This window comes from Phascolarctos cinereus, unplaced genomic scaffold (assembly GCF_003287225.1).
Source record: "Phascolarctos cinereus isolate Bilbo 61053 unplaced genomic scaffold, phaCin_HiC Scaffold_2;HRSCAF=192, whole genome shotgun sequence".
Taxonomy (NCBI): domain Eukaryota; kingdom Metazoa; phylum Chordata; class Mammalia; order Diprotodontia; family Phascolarctidae; genus Phascolarctos; species Phascolarctos cinereus.
Window position 1 is genome coordinate 40,974,101 of NW_027555625.1, and position 7,917 is coordinate 40,982,017.

Here is a 7,917-nt window from a genome sequence, read left to right on the forward strand (position 1 = left end):
TTCCGTTAAACTAAAAAAATCATGATTCATTCAGTCATCCCCAATAACTTTCCCCCTCCCCCTTCCTTTAGTTTTTGCTACCACAAATTCACAATTCTCTCTTACATGGTCACAGGCCTTAATAAAACAATCCAGTAGCATAGGATTTCACAAAGAAAGCCCTAGGCTCTGTCCCACTTGGATTGATATCCCTTTCCCTCCACTCCTCCTCCCAATCAATAGCAACTGGACTTCAGACAGCTCTGGAGGAGGGAGTGAGGCTAGTGACTTTGCGCAGCCCTGGCTCACTTAAATCTGATTCACTTGCAAGTCAAGACATCCCCCTCTGATGTCGCTGGTTCAGTGAGAATGAAGGACGAACAACAGTAACAAAAGGTGAGGCATAAAAAGCAAAAGATATAGCAAGGTTATTTAGAGAACCCTCCGCACCAATCTGAGGGAACCGAGGCAGAGAAAGCGCTGGAGTTGGCTTCCACTCAAGGACATGCTGGTAAATGTTTAACAATCAGCTCTTTGGAGGGGGGGAGACATACTTTGAAGTTTATTCTGCATTATGTACGTTTTCTTCATCACTTTCTGAAGTCTAGACTATCGACAAAACACTAAATCAAACCCTGATTTGCAGCATTTGCACATTTCTGCGATCCATCTCCAGCACCCCGCTGGTCCCATTGTACCTCTCTGGGGTAGCTATACTTCCTGGGTTGGCAACTTTGTTTCACCCAGTTATTTTTGAATCCCATGGTTCCCACTCTATTCCTCTCCATCTGCTCCTGGGCATGTGGTCCCCATCGGGGACCACATAGGGCTCCTGGAATGACTTTCAGTCTCATTCCTGCTTTATTGCTATGGCGTGGTGTGCAGCAACCCTAAGCTCTGAACTGAGTTTGAATGGGCATGTCTTCTATCCCAAGCTCAAGAAAATTCTCAGCTTTCTAAGAAGAAAAGGAAAATGGAAATTGGAAACTGGAGGACTCTGGGAAATGTGTGTTCCACATATATTTCCTGGTTTACTTGAGCCTCACTATTATTGCTTTACTATAACCACTGCTGAAAAGTCCTGGCAAAGCTTGGTTACAATGGGAAAGAGCAATTAGATTGCTCTTCCTTTGGTCTTCTTGGATTGCTTTTGCTGGTCTTTGTTTTAGCTACTGTTTAGGTAGAAAAGCAAGAAACATTCAGAGTTTTTCAGACCTCAGACAAGTAAAGTGAGAGAGCTCCGAGAAAAATTGAGAGAGGTAGGCTGGGAATGGAGTGTCCTCATAGTATCTCACCAAGCCAGAAAAAGACAAGAAAAAAGATTGTACAAAATTAACTCCTCCTGGAACAAGAAGGAGAAATGAAAGAGAGAGTAAAGGAGAAGAAAGAAATGGTTTCTAATCTTCATTTTACACATATTTGCATGTATATATGTACATATAGTATGTATGTATGTATATATACACATGTGTATTTTATATATATATATATATTATATATATATATATATATATATATATATATATATTCAAGAAAAGTCAATGAACATAGTAAATGCCTGCTGTGTGCCAGATACTTTGCTAAACGTGGAGGATACAAATGTTGAAAAAGAAAGACAACTCTTTCACTCAAGGAATTTGCAACACAAAAGAAAGATGTAAAGGGGGAAGGGGGAGGTACCCTGTGTGGGCCTGTGGTGGAGAGGTCAAAGAAATCCAAAATAAGAGCAGCGAGTGGGAAATGAGGTAATGTCTGAGGAGATATAATTATGTTATGTTATGTTATATTGTATTTATTATATATCATATCATATTATATTATCTTACATTACATTATATTATATATCATGTCATATATCATATCATATCATATCATACATGTAACCTGGGTTTGTCTGAGCATGCCCAGTTTGCCCAACGTGGAGCCAGCTGTGTCCCTACCACATGGGTGGGCAGAGCCTCTTTTGATAGGCTGCTTGCTTCTTTAAAACTGGCAAAATTGATCCATTTGTCCTTTTTTCTACTATAATCTCTTCTCTGCTGTGTCCAGAGAGTGAAGATCTCAGTTCATTCACAGTCTGGGTACCATAAATTGAACAAATGAGAAGTAAAGGATTTTCCTTCCCATGCTCTCTCTCTCTTTTACTCAGTTCCAAGAAACAGACCTAGAGATGTTTATTTCTATCCTGTGTTTTCTGTCCTTAGTTTCAGGGGCTGGTGATGATCCTCATAAGACACAGGAGCTTGACTCATGATGACATTGGAGCCAGGATTGCAGGCAGGATGGTACAGGCAGCCAGCTTGGCATGGAAGCCCTAAGAAGCCAGGGATGTGAGACTAGTGCCCAAGCAGGGTTTTGGTCTTAGAACTGGGACTGTGCTCCATTGGCCTCGAGATAAACTATAAACCCATTCTCCTGCCCTTTCCCAGAAACTGAGATGGTTTAGGTGTGGAAGGAGGTTTATGCCTCCCACAGGTTGGGGAAATAAATTTGTATATTTGTGATTTTATCTTTTGAAATAATTTCTTTCTAATAAAAGCAAATCTGACTGTTAGTGGCCAATGAAACAAGGGTTCAGAGGACTATTCCCTCCAATAGGAAGAACACCTTTGATGGGGACTTAAGTCATTTGCAGAAAGCCATGACACTCCTCTATCCTTTTAAAATTATTTATTTATTTTAAGCTATACATGCACCATCATATTAAGTATATTTCCACATTAGTCATGTTGTGAAAGAAGAATCAGAACAAAAAGGAAAAAAAACATGAGAAAGAAGAAAAAAAGAGAAAATAGCATGCTTCTATCTGCGTGTACACTCCATAGTTCTTTCTCTGGATGTGGACAGCATATTCTGTCTTGAGTCTTTTGGAACTGTCTTAGATGATTGCATTGCTGAGAAGAGCTAAGTCTATCAGAGCTGGTCATTGCACAGTGTTGCTGTTGTGGTATGCAGTGTTCTCCTGGTTCTGCTCACTTCACTCAGCATCAGTTCATATAAGATTTTCCAGGTTTTTCTGAAATCCACCTGTTCACCATTTCTTATAGAACATTCAGAACACAATATCTTCCATTACATTCATATGCCAAGCCATCTATCCTCTTAAGGTACTGCAGAATCCTGGGGGCAGAGTGAAATCTAACTTACCTGGTTTTCAGGCAGTGAGGCCTGAGGTAGCTATGTTACATACACATATGTGCATATCAAATGTAACACTAGCTACTCTGGCCCCTTTTGCCTTAAGGCTGAGTATGATACATTTTAGCCACCTCCAGTATTCTCTGGCATCATTAAAGAAATCTGGGGATATCAAGGTTCTGTAAGTCAAGGGCTGTGGTTCCCTTCTTCCCCAGTTCCATTTAGCCATCAACAATCAGATTCGTTTTTACATAGAAATATTTACTTCAAAAGATATAATCACAAATATGCCAATGTACTCCCTCCACCATGTGGGAGGCATAATCCTCCTTTCCCCTTCCTCCTCCCCTATGCCACTCTCTATATCACTTTAAATTATTTTCAATCTATTCTGTATGTAGCTTGCCTTGTATATATTTGTTTGCATGTGGTCTCTTCCATTAGACCGTAAGCTCCTAGAAGGCAGGGACGGTCTTTTGTCTCTTTGTTGTATTTCCAGAACTTATCACAGTTTCTGGCACATAAGAGATGCTTAATCCATGTTGACTGATTGATTGATTGGCCATTAATTCTAAACTTCCACCCCAGATGGAACCTTCCCTCACAACAAAGAAACACAGCTAAGCAAAACAAATCAAAGTATGCACCATTCTGTATCTATAGTCAACCACCTTTGTGTCAAGTCAAAAAGCATTTGTTAAATTCCTACTGTGTGTCAGGTACTGCACCAAGTACTGGGGATACAAAGAAAGTCCAATGATAGTTCTTTTCATCAAGGAGCTCCCAGTCTAATGGGGGAGACAGAATGCAAACAGCTATGCACAAACAAGCTATGGATGGATAAATTGAGGATAATCTCAGAGGGAAGGCACCAGCATTAAAGGGGATCAGAAAAGACTTCTTGTAGGAGGAGGGATTTTAGTTGGGGCTGGACAGAGACCAAGACATTCAAGAAGAAGGTAACGGGCTTCACCAGTGGTTCGCTGGGGTCTTGAAAGCTTACTGCATTGATGAAAATGCTCACGTTTTTCAGTCTGATTTTCTTTATGTGACTGTGGTCATCATGCAAATGTTCTTTTGGTTCTGCTCACTTCACTTTGTATCATTTCAGTTCCAATGAGCCCTCTCAAGTTTTCCTGAATTATTCACATTTATATCTTCTCCTAGTGTAATAGTATCCCATCACATTCCTATGCCATAGTGTGTTTAACCATTCCCGTATCAATGGTACCCACTTTGTTTCCATTCTTTGCTACCACAAAAACTGCTGATAACTACATCTACCACACACACATATGTGTATATACACACATACACATGTATATGTATATATGTACTACATATGTGTTTGTGTTTCATATAGATAGATGTCTATCCTATATGTGTGTATATATCCTATATATGTGTTTGTGTTTCATATAGATATCTATCCTATGTGTGTGTGTGTATATATATATATATATATATATATATATATATATATATACTATATATGTGTTTGTGCTTCATCTATCCTATATACACATATGTATATATAATTTACATATGTGGGTATTTAGTACATAATATACATTAAGTGTATATATGCATATAAAGAACTGATGCTGTCTGAATACAGACTGAAGTATGCTATTTTTTACTTTCTGTCTTTCGTTCTTTTTTTTATTCGAGTCTTGTACAAAATAACTGATATGGAAATGTTTTACATGATTGCACATGTATAAACTACATTGAATTGCTTACTGTATCGGGGGGAGGGAGGGGAAGGAGAGAGAGGGATGGATAGAATTTGGAACTCAAAACTTAAAAAAATGTTAAAATTATTTTAATATGTAACTGGGGAAAAATAAAATATTAAAATAAAAAAACATAAAGGAAATATACACACATATATCAAGGAAAGGTTTTATATATAAAGTGTGTATTTTATATCATAGATATAATTTATATACATAAAGGATGCTACTATATGATATATGCATATACATGTGTGTATATACTTTCCTTCTTGGTTTGACTCCTTTAATGGTCTGTGCCTCTAAGCGGTATCACTGGGTGAAAGAATATGTATAGTTTAGTGACTTTTCTGCCAAAATGACCAATTTTTTCTAGAATGATTGGACCAAGACGAGATGCTGCTGGCAGAGCATTAGTATTCATCTTTCTGGAGCACTTTGAACATTCACCATTTTCAGTTTTCCTCGTCTTTGACAATAGGATGAGAGAGGTAGAAGCTCAGAGTTGTTTCCATGGACATTTCTTTAATTATTAGTGATTTGAAATATTCTTTCATAGAGTCATGGAAAGCTTGTATTTCCCTCTTTGAAAAGTATCATATTCATATCTTTTGATCACTTAACCACTTGGGAATAACTCATTGTAATACATTTATATCTATTTCCTACATATCTTGAATATTAACCTTTTATCAGAGATATTTGTTGTGAAGATTTTAAGCCTGGAGTCAGGAAGATTAATCTTCCTGAGTTCAAATCTGACCTGAGACACTTATTAGCTGTGTGACCCTGGGCAAGTCACTGTTTGCCTCAGTTTCCTCATCTGTAAAATGAGCTGTAGAAGGAAATGGCAAACCACTCCAGCATCTTTGACAAGAAAACTCCAAATAGGGTCACAAAGAGTCGTCCATGACTGAACAACAAATCTTCTTCAAGGACTATGTTCTGACAGGCTGGGAATTTGAGATTCATCTTGTAAGTTTCTTTTTCTTTTCTTCCCTCCTCCCTCTCCCCCCCATTTCCTCAATTGGAATACTACTGACTTTAAAGGACTAGAGGTAAACACTACCCAGAAGCCAATAGCAAGGTGCATGGTGGGTATGAGCAGGCCATGAAACATATAATCAACAAGGAACTCAGAAGAATGGGAACCAAGATGATGAATTGGTCATGTGTTGAGAGTGAGGGATAAGGGTAGCCTGCCACTGCTACCCTTGAGATTGAAACTGAGGCTTTTTATGGTGGTAGTGAGCTTCCTATCCTTAGTAAGTCAGTCAGTCAGTCAATAAACATATATTAAGCACCTACTATGGGCCAGGCACTGTGCTAAAGGCTGGAGCACTGTGAAAAGCAGCATATTAAAGTCATTTATGTATAAACTGAGTCACTATTCCTTTAGGATCAGATTACTACTTTACCTAGGTGTCAGATTAAACGACCTTCAAAGTCCTTTCCATGATTTTGAGTTCCTCTGTGTGGACAAAGACATTTGCTCAAGGTCACACAAAGAATTAGTCCCTGGGCTTCCCCAATCTTAGCTTGTGGGGTGTAGCCCCTGAGGACCCAACCTGTTTCCTTGAGATCTGAGGCAGAAGAAGGGAGTCATGGGTGGGTGGCCAGGCTGAGTCTATCAACTCATAGGAATTGATAATAGGTCCAGGCTGCTGCAGACCCACAAATAGGAGCCACATTCTTCCTGGACATAGGGCTTGTTGCCAGCACTCACTGGGTCAGGTTTCTTTATCAATCATTCCCATGACTGCAGCCCTAGAAGACAGACGGCTGTAGGACCCATGCACTCTTCTAAAGGATATAGATGTTTCCCAAGTACTTTTCTCCTAACAGCCAGGGAAAGGAAAATCATGCAAGTAGTATCATTTAGACATTATTGATGAGGAAACTGAGCCTGGGAAAGCTCAAGTGACTTGCTTGTTGTCACCCAGCTAGTAAGAGTTGGAGGCTTGGTCCAGGATGGGAACGCCCACCACCTGCCATCTTTATAACCTCTATCTTCCCAGGCAACTTCTCAGGCTGTTGTCTTTTCTCTCCTTCCCTAAAGCCAGATCCACCTTGGGGATCTTTCCTGCTTAACCTGTTGCCACATACTGTCCCCCTCCCCTCCCACTTGGAATAGAACCTCCTATAATGCACTTCCAGAGGCCAGGTGCTCCTCTACCAATGACGACAGTCTTACGCAAATGGACTTGAGCCCTGGGTTACATTCACCATCATTCTAGTAATCTAGTAGTAATCTACAGTTTTCAGGCTATGGATCCATGCCTTACCTGCACGCAGGACTGCTTGCAATCCTTCATTTTTAAAAAGTTGTTGGCATTGCCCCCACATCTGTAATAATTGAAGGCCTCACACTGTTTAGTTTTCCGGTTGTAGTAATACCGCCTGACACTTCTCTTGCACTTGCCTGTGTTAAGAGGTAGGTTGCAGACATCTGAAGGAAAGCCCCACCACCAGGAGACAGGAAACGCATCAGAGAATGTGACCATGAAAGACCACTAAGTTTGTCAGACCTTGAATAATGAACCCTAACCTAAATCTCTAGCCCACAAAAAATTCTATGTGATCTGAAAGTAACTCTATTAATTATGTAACCAATGGATTTTTATTAATTGTCTACTATGGGTCAGGAATTGGGGCTACAAAAACAATGAATGAAAGTTGCCTTTAATTGTAAACTGTTTACCTTCTAGTGAAAATGTAAAACAGGGGTGGCAGCTAGGAGGATCTATGGGGAAAAAACCAGACTTAGAGCCAGAAAAACCTGAGTTCAGATGCTAGTAAGTATGTAACTTTGAGGAGGTCACCCTCAACCTCTATTTCTTCATCTATGAAATGGGAAACACCTACTTCCATGGCTGTGGTGAGATAATATCTTGTTAAGCAGGTTGCAAACCTTCAAGTTATATAAATGTTATCCTTATTATCTTACTGGGGGAGACAATAAAGATGTAGATCAAAATACAGTTGTTTTTTGTTTCTGTTTATAATCATTCAAGTATTGATGCCCAGAAACAAAATTGATTCTGTAGATAAAGCTTTTTTGGGG